This window comes from Hyperolius riggenbachi, chromosome 2 (assembly GCF_040937935.1).
Source record: "Hyperolius riggenbachi isolate aHypRig1 chromosome 2, aHypRig1.pri, whole genome shotgun sequence".
Classification (NCBI taxonomy): Eukaryota; Metazoa; Chordata; class Amphibia; order Anura; family Hyperoliidae; genus Hyperolius; species Hyperolius riggenbachi.
Window position 1 is genome coordinate 535005723 of NC_090647.1, and position 18918 is coordinate 535024640.

The 18918-nt window shown below is 57.0% G+C and overlaps 68 pseudogenes; all 68 read right to left on the bottom strand.

Annotated features, from left to right (window-relative positions):
- Positions 1 to 487: 487 nt before the first annotated feature.
- On the bottom strand, positions 488 to 606 carry LOC137553990 (5S ribosomal RNA; annotated as a pseudogene).
- Positions 607 to 687: 81 nt separating this feature from the next.
- On the bottom strand, positions 688 to 806 carry LOC137553734 (5S ribosomal RNA; annotated as a pseudogene).
- An 81-nt stretch (positions 807 to 887) lies between these two features.
- LOC137549456 (5S ribosomal RNA) lies at positions 888 to 1006 on the bottom strand (annotated as a pseudogene).
- Positions 1007 to 1215: 209 nt separating this feature from the next.
- On the bottom strand, positions 1216 to 1334 carry LOC137549050 (5S ribosomal RNA; annotated as a pseudogene).
- Positions 1335 to 1415: 81 nt separating this feature from the next.
- On the bottom strand, positions 1416 to 1534 carry LOC137554375 (5S ribosomal RNA; annotated as a pseudogene).
- Positions 1535 to 1616: 82 nt separating this feature from the next.
- On the bottom strand, positions 1617 to 1735 carry LOC137554390 (5S ribosomal RNA; annotated as a pseudogene).
- A 230-nt stretch (positions 1736 to 1965) lies between these two features.
- LOC137552645 (5S ribosomal RNA) lies at positions 1966 to 2084 on the bottom strand (annotated as a pseudogene).
- An 82-nt stretch (positions 2085 to 2166) lies between these two features.
- Positions 2167 to 2285, bottom strand: LOC137553165 (5S ribosomal RNA; annotated as a pseudogene).
- An 81-nt stretch (positions 2286 to 2366) lies between these two features.
- On the bottom strand, positions 2367 to 2485 carry LOC137548539 (5S ribosomal RNA; annotated as a pseudogene).
- Positions 2486 to 2690: 205 nt separating this feature from the next.
- Positions 2691 to 2809, bottom strand: LOC137552132 (5S ribosomal RNA; annotated as a pseudogene).
- An 83-nt stretch (positions 2810 to 2892) lies between these two features.
- LOC137552622 (5S ribosomal RNA) lies at positions 2893 to 3011 on the bottom strand (annotated as a pseudogene).
- An 81-nt stretch (positions 3012 to 3092) lies between these two features.
- Positions 3093 to 3211, bottom strand: LOC137553919 (5S ribosomal RNA; annotated as a pseudogene).
- Positions 3212 to 3292: 81 nt separating this feature from the next.
- On the bottom strand, positions 3293 to 3411 carry LOC137554414 (5S ribosomal RNA; annotated as a pseudogene).
- An 82-nt stretch (positions 3412 to 3493) lies between these two features.
- On the bottom strand, positions 3494 to 3612 carry LOC137550761 (5S ribosomal RNA; annotated as a pseudogene).
- An 81-nt stretch (positions 3613 to 3693) lies between these two features.
- LOC137554335 (5S ribosomal RNA) lies at positions 3694 to 3812 on the bottom strand (annotated as a pseudogene).
- An 81-nt stretch (positions 3813 to 3893) lies between these two features.
- LOC137553797 (5S ribosomal RNA) lies at positions 3894 to 4012 on the bottom strand (annotated as a pseudogene).
- An 80-nt stretch (positions 4013 to 4092) lies between these two features.
- On the bottom strand, positions 4093 to 4211 carry LOC137559400 (5S ribosomal RNA; annotated as a pseudogene).
- An 81-nt stretch (positions 4212 to 4292) lies between these two features.
- LOC137551471 (5S ribosomal RNA) lies at positions 4293 to 4411 on the bottom strand (annotated as a pseudogene).
- Positions 4412 to 4492: 81 nt separating this feature from the next.
- On the bottom strand, positions 4493 to 4611 carry LOC137559338 (5S ribosomal RNA; annotated as a pseudogene).
- An 81-nt stretch (positions 4612 to 4692) lies between these two features.
- On the bottom strand, positions 4693 to 4811 carry LOC137554244 (5S ribosomal RNA; annotated as a pseudogene).
- An 82-nt stretch (positions 4812 to 4893) lies between these two features.
- Positions 4894 to 5012, bottom strand: LOC137550784 (5S ribosomal RNA; annotated as a pseudogene).
- An 81-nt stretch (positions 5013 to 5093) lies between these two features.
- On the bottom strand, positions 5094 to 5212 carry LOC137559339 (5S ribosomal RNA; annotated as a pseudogene).
- An 81-nt stretch (positions 5213 to 5293) lies between these two features.
- On the bottom strand, positions 5294 to 5412 carry LOC137554245 (5S ribosomal RNA; annotated as a pseudogene).
- An 82-nt stretch (positions 5413 to 5494) lies between these two features.
- On the bottom strand, positions 5495 to 5613 carry LOC137550002 (5S ribosomal RNA; annotated as a pseudogene).
- An 81-nt stretch (positions 5614 to 5694) lies between these two features.
- On the bottom strand, positions 5695 to 5815 carry LOC137552835 (5S ribosomal RNA; annotated as a pseudogene).
- An 80-nt stretch (positions 5816 to 5895) lies between these two features.
- Positions 5896 to 6014, bottom strand: LOC137551705 (5S ribosomal RNA; annotated as a pseudogene).
- An 81-nt stretch (positions 6015 to 6095) lies between these two features.
- Positions 6096 to 6214, bottom strand: LOC137548851 (5S ribosomal RNA; annotated as a pseudogene).
- An 81-nt stretch (positions 6215 to 6295) lies between these two features.
- On the bottom strand, positions 6296 to 6414 carry LOC137549054 (5S ribosomal RNA; annotated as a pseudogene).
- Positions 6415 to 6496: 82 nt separating this feature from the next.
- LOC137551229 (5S ribosomal RNA) lies at positions 6497 to 6615 on the bottom strand (annotated as a pseudogene).
- An 81-nt stretch (positions 6616 to 6696) lies between these two features.
- LOC137549140 (5S ribosomal RNA) lies at positions 6697 to 6815 on the bottom strand (annotated as a pseudogene).
- A 262-nt stretch (positions 6816 to 7077) lies between these two features.
- Positions 7078 to 7196, bottom strand: LOC137554063 (5S ribosomal RNA; annotated as a pseudogene).
- Positions 7197 to 7279: 83 nt separating this feature from the next.
- LOC137550659 (5S ribosomal RNA) lies at positions 7280 to 7398 on the bottom strand (annotated as a pseudogene).
- An 81-nt stretch (positions 7399 to 7479) lies between these two features.
- Positions 7480 to 7598, bottom strand: LOC137554452 (5S ribosomal RNA; annotated as a pseudogene).
- An 82-nt stretch (positions 7599 to 7680) lies between these two features.
- LOC137550786 (5S ribosomal RNA) lies at positions 7681 to 7799 on the bottom strand (annotated as a pseudogene).
- An 81-nt stretch (positions 7800 to 7880) lies between these two features.
- On the bottom strand, positions 7881 to 8001 carry LOC137552837 (5S ribosomal RNA; annotated as a pseudogene).
- Positions 8002 to 8081: 80 nt separating this feature from the next.
- Positions 8082 to 8200, bottom strand: LOC137549252 (5S ribosomal RNA; annotated as a pseudogene).
- An 81-nt stretch (positions 8201 to 8281) lies between these two features.
- LOC137548852 (5S ribosomal RNA) lies at positions 8282 to 8400 on the bottom strand (annotated as a pseudogene).
- An 81-nt stretch (positions 8401 to 8481) lies between these two features.
- Positions 8482 to 8600, bottom strand: LOC137549055 (5S ribosomal RNA; annotated as a pseudogene).
- An 82-nt stretch (positions 8601 to 8682) lies between these two features.
- On the bottom strand, positions 8683 to 8801 carry LOC137551230 (5S ribosomal RNA; annotated as a pseudogene).
- An 81-nt stretch (positions 8802 to 8882) lies between these two features.
- LOC137549141 (5S ribosomal RNA) lies at positions 8883 to 9001 on the bottom strand (annotated as a pseudogene).
- A 262-nt stretch (positions 9002 to 9263) lies between these two features.
- Positions 9264 to 9382, bottom strand: LOC137552406 (5S ribosomal RNA; annotated as a pseudogene).
- Positions 9383 to 9465: 83 nt separating this feature from the next.
- On the bottom strand, positions 9466 to 9584 carry LOC137550662 (5S ribosomal RNA; annotated as a pseudogene).
- An 81-nt stretch (positions 9585 to 9665) lies between these two features.
- Positions 9666 to 9784, bottom strand: LOC137550690 (5S ribosomal RNA; annotated as a pseudogene).
- Positions 9785 to 9865: 81 nt separating this feature from the next.
- Positions 9866 to 9984, bottom strand: LOC137552495 (5S ribosomal RNA; annotated as a pseudogene).
- Positions 9985 to 10065: 81 nt separating this feature from the next.
- LOC137547657 (5S ribosomal RNA) lies at positions 10066 to 10184 on the bottom strand (annotated as a pseudogene).
- Positions 10185 to 10266: 82 nt separating this feature from the next.
- LOC137549846 (5S ribosomal RNA) lies at positions 10267 to 10385 on the bottom strand (annotated as a pseudogene).
- An 81-nt stretch (positions 10386 to 10466) lies between these two features.
- LOC137557718 (5S ribosomal RNA) lies at positions 10467 to 10585 on the bottom strand (annotated as a pseudogene).
- Positions 10586 to 10857: 272 nt separating this feature from the next.
- Positions 10858 to 10976, bottom strand: LOC137553444 (5S ribosomal RNA; annotated as a pseudogene).
- Positions 10977 to 11056: 80 nt separating this feature from the next.
- LOC137559401 (5S ribosomal RNA) lies at positions 11057 to 11175 on the bottom strand (annotated as a pseudogene).
- A 281-nt stretch (positions 11176 to 11456) lies between these two features.
- LOC137557719 (5S ribosomal RNA) lies at positions 11457 to 11575 on the bottom strand (annotated as a pseudogene).
- Positions 11576 to 11656: 81 nt separating this feature from the next.
- LOC137557720 (5S ribosomal RNA) lies at positions 11657 to 11775 on the bottom strand (annotated as a pseudogene).
- Positions 11776 to 12247: 472 nt separating this feature from the next.
- On the bottom strand, positions 12248 to 12366 carry LOC137552241 (5S ribosomal RNA; annotated as a pseudogene).
- Positions 12367 to 12447: 81 nt separating this feature from the next.
- Positions 12448 to 12566, bottom strand: LOC137549159 (5S ribosomal RNA; annotated as a pseudogene).
- Positions 12567 to 12646: 80 nt separating this feature from the next.
- Positions 12647 to 12765, bottom strand: LOC137550780 (5S ribosomal RNA; annotated as a pseudogene).
- Positions 12766 to 12846: 81 nt separating this feature from the next.
- Positions 12847 to 12965, bottom strand: LOC137553219 (5S ribosomal RNA; annotated as a pseudogene).
- An 81-nt stretch (positions 12966 to 13046) lies between these two features.
- On the bottom strand, positions 13047 to 13165 carry LOC137550663 (5S ribosomal RNA; annotated as a pseudogene).
- A 271-nt stretch (positions 13166 to 13436) lies between these two features.
- Positions 13437 to 13555, bottom strand: LOC137554501 (5S ribosomal RNA; annotated as a pseudogene).
- Positions 13556 to 13636: 81 nt separating this feature from the next.
- On the bottom strand, positions 13637 to 13755 carry LOC137554443 (5S ribosomal RNA; annotated as a pseudogene).
- Positions 13756 to 14036: 281 nt separating this feature from the next.
- On the bottom strand, positions 14037 to 14155 carry LOC137554231 (5S ribosomal RNA; annotated as a pseudogene).
- An 82-nt stretch (positions 14156 to 14237) lies between these two features.
- On the bottom strand, positions 14238 to 14356 carry LOC137550633 (5S ribosomal RNA; annotated as a pseudogene).
- Positions 14357 to 14437: 81 nt separating this feature from the next.
- On the bottom strand, positions 14438 to 14556 carry LOC137553070 (5S ribosomal RNA; annotated as a pseudogene).
- An 82-nt stretch (positions 14557 to 14638) lies between these two features.
- Positions 14639 to 14757, bottom strand: LOC137554434 (5S ribosomal RNA; annotated as a pseudogene).
- Positions 14758 to 14838: 81 nt separating this feature from the next.
- LOC137554107 (5S ribosomal RNA) lies at positions 14839 to 14957 on the bottom strand (annotated as a pseudogene).
- Positions 14958 to 15038: 81 nt separating this feature from the next.
- LOC137553118 (5S ribosomal RNA) lies at positions 15039 to 15157 on the bottom strand (annotated as a pseudogene).
- Positions 15158 to 15428: 271 nt separating this feature from the next.
- Positions 15429 to 15547, bottom strand: LOC137552527 (5S ribosomal RNA; annotated as a pseudogene).
- Positions 15548 to 15630: 83 nt separating this feature from the next.
- LOC137557182 (5S ribosomal RNA) lies at positions 15631 to 15749 on the bottom strand (annotated as a pseudogene).
- Positions 15750 to 15830: 81 nt separating this feature from the next.
- On the bottom strand, positions 15831 to 15949 carry LOC137554490 (5S ribosomal RNA; annotated as a pseudogene).
- An 82-nt stretch (positions 15950 to 16031) lies between these two features.
- Positions 16032 to 16150, bottom strand: LOC137559087 (5S ribosomal RNA; annotated as a pseudogene).
- Positions 16151 to 18918: the final 2768 nt, after the last annotated feature.

Here is an 18918-nt window from a genome sequence, read left to right on the forward strand (position 1 = left end):
CGCGCTCCCGTTGCCGGGCACTCTCTGCGCATGTGTGTGACGTCAAGGGAGCGCGATCTAGGACGCGCTCCGCCGGGCCAGCGCAGAAGTACTACTTCGGGTCATTGCGACCCGGAAGTAGTAAGAGCCACAGCGAAATGACAGGTTGGGCAGCCGAACAGTTCAGCTAACACAGCCGAACTGTTCGCCCAACTCTAGTCAACCCCACCCAGCATGCGTACACACAATATGCCACCTGTGTCACCCCCACCCAGCATGTGCACACAATATGCCACTAATCGGCAAACTGTGTCACCCCCACAGGTTCACAGCCGGTCTCCCACACAGCTACTAACCAGGCCTGAAGCCGCTTAGCTTCCACGATCTGACGAGAGCGGGCGCTTTCGGCTTAGTGTGGCCGCAGGCAAAATCCAAGGCGCCGTTCCTGCGCCTTGAAGGTGAGGCTTCCCACGTGCTCATAGCCATTGGACCGCAAACTCCAAAAAAAAGCCTGCAGCACCTGGGGTTCACAGCCGGTCTCCCACGCAGCTACTAACCAGGCCTGAAGACGCTTAGCTTCCATGATCTAACGAGGGCGGGCGCTTTCGGCTTAGTGTGGCCGCAGGAAAAATCCGAGTTGCCGTTGCTGCGCCTTGAGGGTGAGGCTTCCCACGTGCTCATAGCCATTGGACCGCAAACCCAAAAAAAAGCCTGCAGCACCTGGGGTTCACAGCCGGTCTCTCACGCAGCTACTAACCAGGCCTGAAGACGCTTAGCTTCCACGATCTAACGAGGGCGGGCGCTTTCGGCTTAGTGTGGCCGCAGGCAAAATCCGAGTTGCCGTTGCTGTGCCTTGAGGGTGAGGCTTCCCACGTGCTCATAGCCATTGGACTGCAAACCCAAAAAAAAGCCTGCAGCACCTGGGGTTCACAGCCAGTCTCCCACACAGCTACTAACCAGGCCTGAAGCCGCTTAGCTTCCGCGATCTGACGAGAGTGGGCGCTTTCGGCTTAGTGTGGCCGCAGGCGAAATCCAAGGCGCCGTTCCTGCGCCTTGAAAGTGAGGCTTCCCACGTGCTCATAGCCATTGGACTGCAAACCCAAAGAAATGCCTGCAGCACCTGGGGTTCACAGCCGGTCTCCCACACAGCTACTAACCAGGCCTGAAGCCGCAGGCAAAATCCAAGGGTGAGGCTTCCCACGTGCTCATAGCCATTGGACCGCAAACCCCAAAAAAAGCCTGCAGCACCTGGGGTTCACAGCCGGTCTCCCACGCAGCTACTAACCAGGCCTGAAGCCACTTAGCTTCCGCAATCTGACGAGAGCGGGCGCTTACGGCTTAGTGTGGCTGCAGGCGAAATCCAAGGCGCCGTTCGTGCACCTTGAAGGTGAGGCTTCCCACGTGCTCATAGCCATTGGACCGCAAACCCCCAAACAAGCCTGCAGCACCTGGGGTTCACAGCCGGTCTCCCACGCAGCTACTAACCAGGCCTGATGCCACTTAGCTTCCGCAATCTGACGACAGCGGGCACTTTTGGCTTAGTGTGGCCGCAGGAACAGCCCAAGGCGCCGTTCCTGCGCCTTGAAGGTGAGGCTTCCCACGTGCTCATAGCCATTGGACCGCAAACCCCCCAAAAAAGCCTGCAGCACCTGGGGTTCACAGCCGGTCTCGCACGCAGCTACCAACCAGGCCTGAAGACGCTTAGCTTCCACGATCTAACGAGGGCGGGCGCTTTCGGCTTAGTGTGGCCGCAGGCAAAATCCGAGTTGCCGTTGCTGCGCCTTGAGGGTGAGGCTTTCCACGTGCTCATAGCCATTGGACCGCAAACCCAAAAAAAAGCCTGCAGCACCTGGGGTTCACAGCCGGTCTCCCACACAGCTACTAACCAGGCCTGAAGCCGCAGGCAAAATCCAAGTTGCCATTGCTGCGCCTTGAGGGTGAGGCTTCCCACGTGCTCATAGCCATTGGACCGCAAACCCAAAAAAAAGCCTGCAGCACCTGGGGTTTACAGCCGGTCTCCCACGCAGCTACTAACCAGGCCTGATGCCACTTAGCTTCCGCGATCTGACGAGAGCGGGCACTTTTGTCTTAGTGTGGCCGCAGGCACAGTCCAAGGCGCCGTTCCTGCGCCTTGAAGGTGAGGCTTCCCACGTGCTCGTAGCCATTGGACCGCAAACCCCCCAAAAAAGCCTGCAGCACCTGGGGTTCACAGCCGGTCTACCACGCAGCTACTAACCAGGCCTGAAGACGCTTAGCTTCCACGATCTAACGAGGGCGGGCGCTTTCGGCTTAGTGTGGCCGCAGGCAAAATCCGAGTTGCCGTTGCTGCGCCTTGAGGGTGAGGCTTCCCACGTGCTCATAGCCATTGGACTGCAAACCCCAAAAAAAGCCTACAGCACCTGGGGTTCACAGCCAGTCTCCCACACAGCTACTAACCAGGCCTAAAGCCGCTTAGCTTCCGCGATCTGACGAGAGCGGGCGCTTTCGACTTAGTGTGGCCGCAGGCGAAATCCGTGAGGCTTCCCACGTGCTCATAGCCATTGGACTGCAAACCCAAAGAAATGCCTGCAGCACCTGGGGTTCACAGCCGGTCTCCCACACAGCTACTAACCAGGCCTCAAGCCGCAGGCAAAATCCAAGTTGCCGTTGCTGCGCCTAGAAGGTGAGGCTTCCCACATGCTCATAGCCATTGGACCGCAACCCCAAAAAAAAGCCTGCAGCACCTGGGGTTCACAGCCGGTCTCCCACGCAGCTACTAACCAGGCCTGATGCCACTTAGCTTCCGCGATCTGACGAGAGCGAGCACTTTTGGCTTAGTGTGGCCGCAGGAACAGTCCAAGGCGCCGCTCCTGCGCCTTGAAGGTGAGGCTTCCCACGTGCTCATAGCCATTGGACCGCAAACCCCCCCAAAAAAGCCTGCAGCACCTGGGGTTCACAGCCACTCTCCCACGCAGCTACTAATCAGGCCTGAAGTCGCTTAGCTTCCGCGATCTGACGAGAGCGGGCGCTTTCGGCTTAGTGTGGCCGCAGGCGTAATCCAAGGTGCTGTTCCTGCGCCTTGAAGGTGAGGCTTCCCACGTGCTCATAGCCATTGGACCGCAAACCCAAAAAAAAGCCTACAGCACCTGGGGTTCACAGCCAGTCTCCGACGCAGCTACTAACCAGGCCTGAAGCCACTTAGCTTCCGCAATCTGACGAGAGCGGGCGCTTTCAGCTTAGTTTGGCCGCAGGCGAAATCTAAGGCGCCGCTCCTGCGCCTTGAAGGTGAGGCTTCCCACGTGCTCATAGCCATTGAACCGCAAACCCCAAAAAAAGCCTTCAGCACCTGGGGTTCACAGCCGGTCTCCCACGCAGCTACTAACCAGGCCTGATGCCACTTAGCTTCCGCAATCTGATGAAAGCGGGCACTTTTGGCTTAGTGTGGCCGCAGGAACAGTCCAAGGCGCCGTTCCTGCGCCTTGAAGGTGAGGCTTCCCACGTGCTCATAGCCATTGGAACGCAAACCACCCAAAAAAGCCTGCAGCACCTGGGGTTCACAGCCACTCTCCCACGCAGCTACTAATCAGGCCTGAAGCCGCTTAGCTTCCGCGATCTGACGAGAGCGGGCGCTTTCGGCTTAGTGTGGCCGCAGGCGAAATCCAAGGCGCTGTTCCTGCGCCTTGAAGGTGAGGCTTCCCACGTGCTCATAGCCATTGGACTGCAAACCCAAAAAAAAGCCTTCAGCACCTGGGGTTCACAGCCGGTCTCCCACGCAGCTACTAACCAGGCCTGATGCCACTTAGCTTCCGCAATCTGACGAGAGCGGGCACTTTTGGCTTAGTGTGGCAGCAGGCACAGTCCAAGGCGCCGTTCCTGCGCCTTGAAGGTGAGGCTTCCCACGTGCTCATAGCCATTGGACCGCAAAACCCTAAAAAAGCCTGCAGCACCTGGGGTTCACAGCCACTCTCCCACGCAGCTACTAATCAGGCCTGAAGCCAATTAGCTTTCGCGATCTGATGAGAGCGGGCGCTTTCGGCTTAGTGTGGCCGCAGGCAAAATCCAAGTCATCGTTGCTGCGCCTTGAGGGTGAGGCTTCCCACGTGCTCATAGCCATTGGACCGCAAACCCAAAAAAAGCCTGCAGCACCTGGGGTTCACAGCCGGTCTCCCACGCAGCTACTAACCAGGCCTGAAGCCGCTTGGCTTCCGCGATCTAACGAGAGCGGGCGCTTTCAGCTTAGTGTGGCCGCAGGCAAAATCCAAGGCGCCGTTCCTGCGCCTTGAAAGTGAGGCTTCCCACGTGCTCATAGCCATTGGACTGCAAACCCAAAGAAATGCCTGCAGCACCTGGGGTTCACAGCTGGTCTCCCACAAAGCTACTAACCAGGCCTGAAGCCGCTTAGCTTCCATGATCTAACGAGAGCGGGCGCTTTCAGCTTAGTGTGGCCGCAGGCAAAATCCAAGTTGCCGTTCCTGCGCCTTGAGGGTGACGCTTCCCACGTGCTCATAGCCATTGGACCGCAAACCCAAAAAAAAGCCTGCAGCACCTGGGGTTCACAGCCGGTCTCCCACGCAGCTACTAACCAGGCCTGAAGCCGTTTAGCTTCCACGATCTGACGAGAGCGGGCGCTTTCGGCTTAGTGTGGCCGCAGGCGAAATCCAAGGCGCCGTTCCTGCGCCTTGAATGTGAGGCTTCCCACGTGCTCATAGCCATTGGACCGCAAACCCAAAGAAATGCCTGCAGCACCTGGGGTTCACAGCCGGTCTCCCACGCAGCTACTAACCAGGCCTGAAGCCGCTTAGCTTCCACGATCTGACGACGGCAGGCGCTTTAGGCTTAGTGTGGCTGCAGGCAAAATCCAAGGTGCTGTTCCTGCGCCTTGAAGGTGAGGCTTCCCACGTGCTCATAGCCATTGGACCGCGAACCCCCCAAAAAAGCCTGCAGCGCCTGGGGTTCACAGCTAATCTCCCACGCAGCTACTAACCAGGCCTGAAGCCGTTTAGCTTCCGCGATCAGACGAGAGCGGGCGCTTTCGGCTTAGTGTGGCCGCAGGCGAAATCCAAGGCGCCGTTCCTGCGCCTTGAAGGTGAGGCTTCCCACGTGCTCATAGCCATTGGACCGCAAACCCAAAAAAAAGCCTGCAGCACCTGGGGTTCACAGCCGGTCTCCCACGCAGCTACTAACCAGGCCTGAAGCCGTTTAGCTTCCACGATCTGACGAGAGCGGGCGCTTTCGGCTTAGTGTGGCCGCAGGCGAAATCCAAGGCGCCGTTCCTGCGCCTTGAATGTGAGGCTTCCCACGTGCTCATAGCCATTGGACCGCAAACCCAAAGAAATGCCTGCAGCACCTGGGGTTCACAGCCGGTCTCCCACGCAGCTACTAACCAGGCCTGAAGCCGCTTAGCTTCCACGATCTGACGACGGCAGGCGCTTTAGGCTTAGTGTGGCTGCAGGCAAAATCCAAGGTGCTGTTCCTGCGCCTTGAAGGTGAGGCTTCCCACGTGCTCATAGCCATTGGACCGCGAACCCCCCAAAAAAGCCTGCAGCGCCTGGGGTTCACAGCTAATCTCCCATGCAGCTACTAACCAGGCCTGAAGCCGTTTAGCTTCCGCGATCAGACGAGAGCGGGCGCTTTCGGCTTAGTGTGGCCGCAGGCGAAATCCAAGGCGCCGTTCCTGCGCCTTGAAGGTGAGGCTTCCCACGTGCTCATAGCCATTGGACCGCAAACCCAAAAAAAGGCCTGCAGCACCTGGGGTTCACAGCCGGTCTCCCACGCAGCTACTAACCAGGCCTGATGCCACTTAGCTTCCGCGATCTGACGAGAGCGCGGGCACTTTTGGCTTAGTGTGGCCGCAGGCACAGTCCAAGGCGCCGTTCCTGCGCCTTGAAGGTGAGGCTTCCCACGTGCTCATAGCCATTGGACCGCAAACCCAAAAAAAGCCTGCAGCACCTGGGGTTCACAGCCAGTCTCCCACACAGCTACTAACCAGGCCTGAAGCCGCTTAGCTTCCACAATCTGACGAGAGCGGGCGCTTTCAGCTTAGTGTGGCCGCAGGCAAAATCCAAGGCGCCGTTCCTGCGCCTTGAAAGTGAGGCTTCCCACGTGCTCATAGCCATTGGACTGCAAACCCAAAGAAATGCCTGCAGCACCTGGGGTTCACAGCTGGTCTCCCACAAAGCTACTAACCAGGCCTGAAGCCGCTTAGCTTCCACGATCTAACGAGAGCGGGCGCTTTCAGCTTAGTGTGGCCGCAGGCAAAATCCAAGTTGCCGTTCCTGCGCCTTGAGGGTGACGCTTCCCACGTGCTCATAGCCATTGGACCGCAAACCCAAAAAAAAGCCTGCAGCACCTGGGGTTCACAGCCGGTCTCCCACGCAGCTACTAACCAGGCCTGAAGCCGTTTAGCTTCCGCTATCTGACGAGAGCGGGCGCTTTCGACTTAGTGTGGCCGCAGGCGAAATCCAAGGCGCCGTTCCTGCGTCTTGAAGGTGAGGCTTCCCACGTGCTCATAGCCTTTGGACCGCAAACCCCCAAAAAGAGCCTGCAGCACCTGGGGTTCACAGCCGGTCTCCCACACAGCTACTAACAAGGCCTGAAGCCGCTTGGCTTCCGCGATCTAACGAGAGCGGGCGCTTTCAGCTTAGTGTGGCCGCAGGCAAAATCCAAGGCGCCGTTCCTGCGCCTTGAAAGTGAGGCTTCCCACGTGCTCATAGCCATTGGACTGCAAACCCAAAGAAATGCCTGCAGCACCTGGGGTTCACAGCCGGTCTCCCACGCAGCTACTAACCAGGCCTGAAGCTGTTTAGCTTCCGCGATCTGACGAGAGCGGGCGCTTTCGACTTAGTGTGGCCGCAGGCGAAATCCAAGGCGCCGTTCCTGCGCCTTGAAGGTGAGGCCTCCCACGTGCTCATAGCCTTTGGACTGCAAACCCCCAAAAAGAGCCTGCAGCACCTGGGGTTCACAGCCAGTCTCCCACGCAGCTACTAACCAGGCCTGAAGCCGCTTAGCTTCCGCTTTCAGCTTAGTGTGGCCGCAGGCGAAATCCAAGGCGCCGTTCCTGCGCCTTGAATGTGAGGCTTCCCACGTGCTCATAGCCATTGGACCGCAAACCCAAAGAAATGCCTGCAGCACCTGGGGTTCACAGCCGGTCTCCCACGCAGCTGCTAACCAGGCCTGAAGCCGCTTAGCTTCCACGATCTGACGAGGGCAGGCGCTTTAGGCTTAGTGTGGCTGCAGGCAAAATCCAAGGCGCTGTTCCTGTGACTTGAAGGTGAGGCTTCCCACGTGCTCATAGCCATTGGACCGCAAACCCCCCAAAAAAAGCCTGCAGCGCCTGGGGTTCACAGCTAATCTCCCACGCAGCTACTAACCAGGCCTGAAGCCGTTTAGCTTCCGCGATCTGACGAGAGCGGGCGCTTTCGGCTTAGTGTGGCCGCAGGCGAAATCCAAGGCGCCGTTCCTGCGCCTTGAATGTGAGGCTTCCCACGTGCTCATAGCCATTGGACCGCAAACCCAAAGAAATGCCTGCAGCACCTGGGGTTCACAGCCGGTCTCCCACGCAGCTACTAACCAGGCCTGAAGCCACTTAGCTTCCACGATTTGACGACGGCAGGCGCTTTAGGCTTAGTGTGGCTGCAGGCAAAATCCAAGGTGCTGTTCATGCGCCTTGAAGGTGAGGCTTCCCACGTGCTCATAGCCATTGGACCGCGAACCCCCAAAAAAAGCCTGCAGCGCCTGGGGTTCACAGCTAATCTCCCACGCAGCTACTAACCAGGCCTGAAGCCGTTTAGCTTCCGCGATCAGACGAGAGCGGGCGCTTTCGGCTTAGTGTGGCCGCAGGCGAAATCCAAGGCGCCGTTCCTGCGCCTTGAAGGTGAGGCTTCCCACGTGCTCATAGCCATTGGACCGCAAACCCAAAAAAAGGCCTGCAGCACCTGGGGTTCACAGCCGGTCTCCCACGCAGCTACTAACCAGGCCTGATGCCACTTAGCTTCCGCGATCTGACGAGAGCGCGGGCACTTTTGGCTTAGTGTGGCCGCAGGCACAGTCCAAGGCGCCGTTCCTGCGCCTTGAAGGTGAGGCTTCCCACGTGCTCATAGCCATTGGACCGCAAACCCAAAAAAAGCCTGCAGCACCTGGGGTTCACAGCCGGTCTCCCACGCAGCTACTAACCAGGCCTGAAGCCGCTTGGCTTCCGCGATCTAACGAAAGCGGGCGCTTTCAGCTTAGTGTGGCCGCAGGCGAAATCCAAGGCGCCGTTCCTGCGCCTTGAAAGTGAGGCTTCCCACGTGCTCATAGCCATTGGACTGCAAACCCAAAGAAATGCCTGCAGCACCTGGGGTTCACAGCTGGTCTCCCACAAAGCTACTAACCAGGCCTGAAGCCGCTTAGCTTCCACGATCTAACGAGAGCGGGCGCTTTCAGCTTAGTGTGGCCGCAGGCAAAATCCAAGTTGCCGATCCTGCGCCTTGAGGGTGACGCTTCCCACGTGCTCATAGCCATTGGACCGCAAACCCAAAAAAAAGCCTGCAGCACCTGGGGTTCACAGCCGGTCTCCCACGCAGCTACTAACCAGGCCTGAAGCCGTTTAGCTTCCGCTATCTGACGAGAGCGGGCGCTTTCGACTTAGTGTGGCCGCAGGCGAAATCCAAGGCGCCGTTCCTGCGTCTTGAAGGTGAGGCTTCCCACGTGCTCATAGCCTTTGGACCGCAAACCCCCAAAAAGAGCCTGCAGCACCTGGGGTTCACAGCCGGTCTCCCACACAGCTACTAACAAGGCCTGAAGCCGCTTGGCTTCCGCGATCTAACGAGAGCGGGCGCTTTCAGCTTAGTGTGGCCGCAGGCAAAATCCAAGGCGCCGTTCCTGCGCCTTGAAAGTGAGGCTTCCCACGTGCTCATAGCCATTGGACTGCAAACCCAAAGAAATGCCTGCAGCACCTGGGGTTCACAGCCGGTCTCCCACGCAGCTACTAACCAGGCCTGAAGCTGTTTAGCTTCCGCGATCTGACGAGAGCGGGCGCTTTCGACTTAGTGTGGCCGCAGGCGAAATCCAAGGCGCCGTTCCTGCGCCTTGAAGGTGAGGCTTCCCACGTGCTCATAGCCTTTGGACCGCAGACCCCCAAAAAGAGCCTGCAGCACCTGGGGTTCACAGCCAGTCTCCCACGCAGCTACTAACCAGGCCTGAAGCCGCTTAGCTTCCGCTTTCAGCTTAGTGTGGCCGCAGGCAAAATCCAAGGCGCCGTTCCTGCGCCTTGAATGTGAGGCTTCCCACGTGCTCATAGCCATTGGACCGCAAACCCAAAGAAATGCCTGCAGCACCTGGGGTTCACAGCCGGTCTCCCACGCAGCTACTAACCAGGCCTGAAGCCGCTTAGCTTCCACGATCTGACGAGGGCAGGCGCTTTAGGCTTAGTGTGGCTGCAGGCAAAATCCAAGGCGCTGTTCCTGTGACTTGAAGGTGAGGCTTCCCACGTGCTCATAGCCATTGGACCGCAAACCCCCCAAAAAAAGCCTGCAGCGCCTGGGGTTCACAGCTAATCTCCCACGCAGCTACTAACCAGGCCTGAAGCCGTTTAGCTTCCGCGATCTGACGAGAGCGGGCGCTTTCGGCTTAGTGTGGCCGCAGGCGAAATCCAAGGCACCGTTCCTGCGCCTTGAATGTGAGGCTTCCCACGTGCTCATAGCCATTGGACCGCAAACCCAAAGAAATGCCTGCAGCACCTGGGGTTCACAGCCGGTCTCCCACACAGCTACTAACCAGGCCTGAAGCCGCTTGGCTTCCGTGATCTAACGAGAGCGGGCGCTTTCAGCTTAGTGTGGCCGCAGGCAAAATCCAAAGCGCCGTTCCTGCGCCTTGAAAGTGAGGCTTCCCACGTGCTCATAGCCATTGGACTGCAAACCCAAAGAAATGCCTGCAGCACCTGGGGTTCACAGCTGGTCTCCCACAAAGCTACTAACCAGGCCTAAAGCCGCTTAGCTTCCACAATCTAACGAGAGCGGACGCTTTCAGCTTAGTGTGGCCGCAGGCAAAATCCAAGTTGCCGTTCCTGCGCCTTGAGGGTGACGCTTCCCACGTGCTCATAGCCATTGGACCGCAAACCCAAAAAAAAGCCTGCAGCACCTGGGGTTCACAGCCGGTCTCCCACGCAGCTACTAACCAGGCCTGAAGCCGTTTAGCTTCCGCGATCTGACGAGAGCGGGCGCTTTCGACTTAGTGTTGCCGCAGGCGAAATCCAAGGCGCCATTCCTTCGTCTTGAAGGTGAGGCTTCCCACGTGCTCATAGCCTTTGGACCGCAAACCCCCAAAAAGAGCCTGCAGCACCTGGGGTTCACAGCCGGTCTCCCACGCAGCTACTAACCAGGCCTGAAGCCGCTTGGCTTCCGTGATCTAACGAGAGCGGGCGCTTTCAGCTTAGTGTGGCCGCAGGCAAAATCCAAGTTGCCGTTCCTGCGCCTTGAAGGTGAGGCTTCCCACGTGCTCATAGCCATTGGACCGCAAACCCAAAAAAAAGCCTGCAGCACCTGGGGTTCACAGCCGGTCTCCCACGCAGCTACTAACCAGGCCTGAAGCCGTTTAGCTTCCGCGATCTGACGAGAGCGGGCGCTTTCGACTTAGTGTGGCCGCAGGCGAAATCCAAGGCGCCGTTCCTGCGCCTTGAAGGTGAGGCTTCCCACGTGCTCATAGCCTTTGGACCGCAAACCCCCAAAAAGAGCCTGCAGCACCAGGGGTTCACAGCCAGTCTCCCACGCAGCTACTAACCAGGCCTGAAGCCGCTTAGTTTCCGCAATCTGACGCTTTCGGCTTAGTGTGGCCGCAGGCAAAATCCAAGGCGCCGTTCCTGCGCCTTGAAGGTGAGGCTTCCCAAGTGCTCATAGCCATTGGACCGCAAACCCAAAAAAAAGCCTGCAGCACCTGGGGTTCACAGCCAGTCTCCCACGCAGCTACTAACCAGGCCTGATGCCACTTAGCTTCCGCGATCTGACGAGAGCAGGCACTTTTGGCTTAGTGTGGCCGCAGGTACAGTCCAAGGCGCCGTTCCTGCGCCTTGAAGGTGAGGCTTCCCACGTGCTCATAGCCATTGGACCGCAAATCCAAAAAAAGCCTGCAGCACCTGGGGTTCACAGCCGGTCTCCCACGCAGCTACTAACCAGGCCTGAAGCCGCTTGGCTTCCGCGATCTAACGAGAGCGGGCGCTTTCAGCTTAGTGTGGCCGCAGGCAAAATCCAAGGCGCCGTTCCTGCGCCTTGAAAGTGAGGCTTCCCACGTGCTCATAGCCATTTGACTGCAAACCCAAAGAAATGCCTGCAGCACCTGGGGTTCACAGCCGGTCTCCCACGCAGCTACTAACCAGGCCTGAAGCCACTTAGCTTCCTCAATCTGACTAGCGCGGGCACTTTCGGCTTAGTGTGGCCACAGGCAAAATCCAAGTTGCCATTCCTGCACCTTGAAGGTGAGGCTTCCCACGTGCTCATAGCCATTGGACCGCAAACCCCCAAAAAAGCCTGCAGCACCTGGGGTTCACAGCCGGTCTCCCACGCAGCTACTAACCAGGCCTGAAGCCGTTTAGCTTCCGCGATCTGACGAGAGCGGGCGCTTTCGACTTAGTGTGGCCGCAGGCAAAATCCAATGAGCCGTTCCTGCGCCTTGAAAGTGAGGCTTCCCACGTGCTCATAGCCATTGGACCGCAAACCCAAAAAAAAGCCTGCAGCACCTGGGGTTCACAGCCGGTCTCCCACGCAGCTACTAACCAGGCCTGAAGCCGTTTAGCTTCCGCGATCTGACGAGAGCGGGCGCTTTCGACTTAGTGTGGCCGCAGGCGAAATCCAAGGCGCCGTTCCTGCACCTTGAAGGTGAGGCTTCCCACGTGCTCATAGCCTTTGGACCGCAAACCCAAAGAAATGCCTGCAGTACCTGGGGTTCACAGCCGGTCTCCCACGCAGCTACTAACCAGGCATGAAGCCGCTTAGCTTCCGCAATCTGACGCTTTTGGCTTAGTGTGGCCGCAGGCAAAATCCAAGGTGCCGTTCCTGCGCCTTGAATGTGAGGCTTCCCACGGGCTCATAGCCATTGGACCGCAAACCCAAAGAAATGCCTGCAGCACCTGGGGTTCACAGCCATTCTCCCACGCAGCTACTAACCAGGCCTGAAACCGCTTAGCTTCCACGATCTGTCGAGGGCAGGCGTTTTAGGCTTAGTGTGGCTGCAGGCGAAATCCAAGGCGCTGTTCCTGCGCCTTGAAGGTGAGGCTTCCCACGTGCTCATAGCCATTGGACCGCAAACCCCCCAAAAAAGCCTGCAGCGCCTGGGGTTCACAGCTAATCTCCCACGCAGCTACTAACCAGGCCTGAAGCCGTTTAGCTTCCGCGATCTGACGAGAGCGGGCGCTTTCGGCATAGTGTGGCCGCAGGCGAAATCCAAGGCGCCGTTCCTGCGCCTTGAAGGTGAGGCTTCCCACGTGCTCATAGCCATTGGACCGCAAACCCAAAAAAAAGCCTGCAGCACCTGGGGTTCACAGCCGGTCTCCCACGCAGCTACTAACCAGGCCTGATGCCACTTAGCTTCCGCGATCTGACGAGAGCGGGCACTTTTGGCTTAGTGTGGCCGCAGGCACAGTCCAAGGCGCCGTTCCTGCGCCTTGAAGGTGAGGCTTCCCACGTGCTCATAGCCATTGGACCGCAAACCCCAAAAAAGCCTGCAGAACCTGGGGTTCACAGCCGGTCTCCCACGCAGCTACTAACCAGGCCTGAAGCCGCTTGGCTTCCGCGATCTAACGAGAGCGGGCGCTTTCAGCTTAGTGTGGCCGCAGGCAAAATCCAAGGCGCCGTTCCTGCGCCTTGAAAGTGAGGCTTCCCACGTGCTCATAGCCATTGGACTGCAAACCCAAAGAAATGCCTGCAGCACCTGGGGTTCACAGCTGGTCTCCCACAAAGCTACTAACCAGGCCTGAAGCCACTTAGCTTCCACGATCTAACGAGAGCAGGCGCTTTCAGCTTAGTGTGGCCGCAGGTAAAATCCAAGTTGCCGTTCCTGCGCCTTGAGGGTGAGGCTTCCCACGTGCTCATAGCCATTGGACCGCAAACCCCAAAAAAAGCCTGCAGCACCTGGGGTTCACAGCCGGTCTCCCACACAGCTACTAACCAGGCCTGAAGCCACTTAGCTTCCGCAATCTGACGAGAGCGGGCGCTTTCAGCTTAGTGTGGCCGCAAGCAAAATCCAAGGCACCGTTCCTGCGCCTTGAAGGTGAGGCTTCCCACGTGCTCATAGCCATTGGACCGCAAACCCCCGAAAAAGCCTACAGCACCTGGGGTTCACAGCCAGTCTCCCACGCAGCTACTAACCAGGCCTGAAGCCGCTTAGCTTCCGCAATCTGACATTTTCAGCTTAGTGTGGACGCAGGTGAAATCCAAGGCACCGTTCCTGCGCCTTGAAGGTGAGGCTTCCCACGTGCTCATAGCCATTGGACCGCAATCCCAAAGAAATGCCTGCACCACCTGGGGTTCACAGCCGGTCTCCCACGCAGCTATTAACCAGGCCTGAAGCCGCTTAGCTTCCACGATCTGACGAGGGCGGGCGCTTTAGGCTTAGTGGGGCTGCAGGCAAAATCCAAGGCGCCGTTCCTGCGCCTTGAAGGTGAGGCTTCCCACGTGCTCATAGCCATTGGACCGCAAACCCAAACAAAAGCCTGCAGCACCTGGGGTTCACAGCCAGTCTCCAACGCAGCTACTAACCAGGCCTGAAGCCACTTAGCTTCCACGATCTGACGAGAGCGGACGCTTTCGGCTTAGTGTTGCAGCAAGCAAAATCCAAAGCGCCGTTCCTGCGCCTTGAAGGTGAGGCTTCCCACGTGCTCATAGCCATTTGACTGCAAACCCAAAGAAATGCCTGCAGCACCTGGGGTTCACAGCTGATTTCCTACGCAGCTACTAACCAGGCCTGAAGCCGCTTAGCTTCCTCAATCTGACTAGCGCGGGCACTTTCGGCTTAGTGTGGCCACAGGCAAAATCCAAGTTGCCATTCCTGCACCTTGAAGGTGAGGCTTCCCACGTGCTCATAGCCATTGGACCGCAAACCCCAAAAAAAGCCTGCAGCACCTGGGGTTCACAGCCGGTCTCCGACGCAGCTATTAACCAGGCCTGAAGCAGCATAGCTTCCGCGATCTGACGAGAGCGGGTGCTTTCGGCCTAGTGTGGCCGCAGGCCAAATCCAAGGCACCGTTCCTGCGCCTTGAAGGTGAGGCTTCCCACGTGCTCATAGCCATTGGACCGCAAACCCCCCAAAAACGCCTGCAGCACCTGGGGATCACAGCCGGTCTCCCACAAAGCTACTAACCAGGCCTGAAGCCGCTTAGCTTCCGCGATCTGACGAGAGCGGGCGCTTTCGACTTAGTTTGGCCGCAGGCAAAATCCAAGGCGCCGTTCCTGCGCCTTGAAGGTGAGGCTTCCCACGTGCTCATAGCCATTGGACCGCTAACCCCAAAAAAAGCCTGCAGCACCTGGGGTTCACAGCCGATCTCCCACACAGCTACTAACCAGGCCTGATGCCACTTAGCTTCCGCGATCTGACAAGAGCGGGCACTTTTGGCTTAGTGTGGCCGCAGGCACAGTCCAAGCCGCCGTTCCTGCGCCTTGAAGGTGAGGCTTCCCACGTGCTCATAGCCATTGGACCGCAAACCCCCCAAAAAAGCCTGCAGCACCTGGGGTTCACAGCCACTCTCCCACGCAGCTACTAATCAGGCCTGAAGCCGCTTAGCTTCCACGATCTGATGAGAGCGGGCCCTTTCGGCGTAGTGTGGCCGCAGGCGAAATCCAAGGCGCTGTTCTTGCGCCTTGAAGGTGAGGCTTCCCACGTGCTCATAGCCATTGGACCGCAAACCCCCAAAAAAGCCTGCATCACCTGGGGTTCACAACCGGTCTCCGACGCAGCTATTAACCAGGCCTGAAGCAGCTTAGCTTCCGCGATCTGATGAGAGCGGGCGCTTTCGGCTTAGTGTGGCCGCAGGCAAAATCCAAGGCGCCGTTCCTGCGCCTTGAAGGTGAGGCTTCCCACGTGCTCATAGCCATTGGTCCGCAAACCCCCAAAAAAGACTGCAGCACCTGGGGTTCACAGCCAGTCTCCCACGCAGCTACTAAACAGGCCTGAAGCCACTTAGCTTCCGCGATCTGACGAGAGCGGGCGCTTTCGGCTTAGTGTGTCCGCAGGCGAAATCCAAGGCGCCGTTCCTGCGCCTTGAAAGTGAGGCTTCCCACGTGCTCATAGCCATTGGACCGCAAACCCCCAAAAAGAGCCTGCAGCACCTGGGGTTCACAGCCGGTCTCCCACGCAGCTACTAACCAGGCCTGAAGCCGTTTAGCTTCCGCAATCTGACACTTTAGGCTTAGTGTGGCCGCAGGCGAAATCCAAGGCGCCGTCCCTGCGCCTTGAAGGTGAGGCTTCCCACGTGCTCATAGCCATTGGACCGCAAACCCAAAAAAAGCCAGCAGCACCTGGGATTCATAGCCGGTCTCCCACGCAGCTACTAACCAGGCCTGAAGCCGCTTAGCTTCCGTGATCTGACGAGAGCAGGCGCTTTCAGCTTAGTGTGGCTGCAGGCGAAATCTGAGGCGCCGTTCCTGCGCCTTGAAGGTGAGGCTTCCCACGTGCTCATAGCCATTGGACCGCAAACCCAAAAAAACAAGCCTGCAGCACCTGGGGTTCACAGCCGGTCTCCCACGCAGCTACTAACCAGGCCTGAAGCCACTTAGCTTCCGCGATCTGACGAGAGCGGGCGCTTTCGGCTTAGTGTGGCCGCAGGCAAAATCCAAGGCGCTGTTCCTGCGCCTTGAAGGTGAGGCTTCCCACGTGCTCATAGCCTATGGACTGCAAACCCAAAGAAATGCCTGCAGCACCTGGGGTTCACAGCCAGTCTCCCACACAGCTACTAACCAGGCCTGAAGCCACTTAGCTTCCACGATCTAACGAGAGCGGGCACTTTCAGCTTAGTGCGGCGGCAGGCAAAATCCAAGGCGCCGTTCCTGCGCCTTGAAGGTGAGGCTTCCCACGTGCTCATAGCCATTGGACAGCAAACCCCCCAAAAAAGCCTGCAGCACCTGGGGTTCACAGCCAGTCTCCCACACAGCTACTAACCAGGCCTGAAGCCGCTTAGCTTCCGCGATCTGACGAGAGCGGGCGCTTTCGGCTTAGTTTGGCCACAGGCGAAATCCAAGGCGCTGTTCCTGTGCCTTGAAGGTGGGGCTTCCCACGTGCTCATAGCCATTGGACTGCAAACCCAATGAAATGCCTGCAGCACTTGGGGTTCACTGCCAGTCTCCCACGCAGCTACTAACTAGGCCTGAAGCCACTTAGCTTCCACAATCTGACGAGAGCGGGCGCTTTCGGCTTAGTGTGGCCACAGGCGAAATCCAAGTCGCCGTTCCTGCGCCTTGAGGGTGAGGCTTCCCACGTGCTCATAGCCATTGGACCGCAAACCTCCAAAAAAGCCTGAAGCACCTGGGCCCCACCCAGCATGCGCACACAATATGCCACTAATAGCCACCCTGTGTCACCCCCACCCAGAATGCGTACACACTATATGCCACTAATAGGCAGCCTGTGTCACCCCCACCCAGAATGCGTACACACAATATGCCACTAATAGCCAGCCTGTGTCACCCCCACCCAGAATGCGTACACACAATATGCCACTAATAGGCAGCCTTTGTCACCCCCACCCAGCATGCACACACAATATGCCACTAATAGGCAGCCTTTGTCACCCCCACCCAGCATGCGCACACAATATGTCACTAATAGGCAGCCTGTGTCACCCCTACCCAGCATGCGCACACCCAATATGCCACTAATAGGCAACCTGTGTCAGCCCCACCGAGCTGCGCCCACACAATATGCCACTAATAGGCACCCTGTGTCACCCCCACCCAGCATGCGCACACAATATGCCACTAATAGGCAACCTGTGTCAGCCCCACCGAGCTGCGCCCACACAATATGCCACTAATAGGCAGCCTGTATCACCCCCACCCAGCATGCGTACACACAATATGCCACTAATAGGCAACCTGTGTCACCCCCATCCAGCATGCGTACACACAATATGCCACTAATAGGCAGCCTGTGTCACCCCCACCCAGCATGCATACACACAATATGCCACTAATAGGCAGCCTGTGTCACCCCCATCCAGCATGTGCACACACAATATGCCACTAATAGGCAGCCTGTGTCACCCCCACCCAGCATGCATTTACAATATGCCACTAATAGGCAGCCTGTATCACCCCCACCCAGCATTCGTATTGCTTAAAAAGGAAATTAACATGGCAGCCTCCATATACCTCTCTCTCCAGTTGTCCTTTAAAGGGACCACTATTGCGAAAGTTGTAAATTTAAAATATATGTCAACACATACAAATAAGAAGTACGTTTCTCCCAAATAAAAAAATCCTTTTCAGGGAGCGTCTTTATAAAGGCCATGCTGAGAATCCCTATGAGGATATGGACTAATGGTCCAAATCCTGTCAGTTCTGTCAGATTTCTGCTACTAACTGTAAGTGACAGCAACATAGTAGAAAAGTAATTTATAGCTCATTTTACTCTGGGAGAAACGTGCTTTTTATTTATGTATTTACATGCATTTTAAATTTTCAAATTGTTTTGCGATAATGGTCCTTTAAGAAGAATCAGCGGATAGCTATCATGTTCCATCTCCCTGTTGGGCCTGTGTGTGAAGAGGAATGTGCAGTGGGTGTGGATCCACAGACCGAAGATGAGTGAAATTTATATTTTTCTGAGCTACATAATAATTGTGGGACTGACAGTGGAAGGTGACTACAAGGGGTAATGAGCAGCAGCTGCTGACAGTTTGCGGCCATATTGTGTGTGTGCCGGGCCCGGGTTCGGTTGGGCCTTACTATCAAATGACTCGCTTCACCCTCAAGGGATTATGGGACTGGTCAGTGGACAGCATAGGAGCAGTGCTGGAAGGTTTATTTACACAGGATGTTGCTGATATTGTATTGTGGAGTGCCAACCTAAAAAGGAAAGCTGTAACCTGCCATAAAAAAGTAAGATACTCACCTCAGAAGAGGGAAGATTCTGGATCCCTAATAGCCTTCCCGTTCCTCTGTGTCCCCTCGTTCCACTGCAGGGGCCCTTGTTCAAATATCCCGCCGGCTGCTTCTTCAGTTCTTCTAGTATGGAGCTGCTCATCTTTGGAAGTACCTGGAGACCCGAGTACTTCAGTGGCCCTCCAAGGGTACCCAAAGGCTTCGTCCACATTAAAGTTGAAAACTGGAACGGGGGGTGGCGGCAGTGGAACATGTCGGCGCTATATAAATACTAATGCCTTACAATTATGCCCGGTCTCTACCCAGCAGTTAACTTGTTTTGATGATTAAACCCCCTATTGTATTGTGATTACCTAGCTAGACTGTCATCAGCTTAGACTTCAGTATTCCCCACACTCAGATTATACACACGCTTTCTCACAGCCCCCTCCAATGTAACTGTCTCCTGGTATTTACATATGCAAAAATTAACATTCTCACAGTACGGCCACACGGGGAGCGCCGCACACAAGTTCAATGGACATTCTCACAGTACGGCCACAAGGGGGAGCTCCGCACACAAGTTCAATGGACATTTTCCCAGTAACGTCCACAAGGGGGAGCTCCTCGCACAATGCTGCCGGCTTACATACCGTTCCTGGATACTCCGTGGGATGCTCCTAGTCTCGTCCTCCTCGGCTGTGTAGAGCAGAGACACACCGACCTCCTCCAGCCTTTTGTCGCTCGAGCGCTGCTTCCGTTGTCCGCTGAGGTCGTGTTTCCGTCTCGCAGGTGATGTAGATGTCTTGCGCTGGTGACGTGGAGCTGTGCGATTAAGCACACCTTGCCAGTGCTGTATATACTATACTGTAATATATATGTTATATCTATTAATACAAGATTAATTCTAGGCACAGCA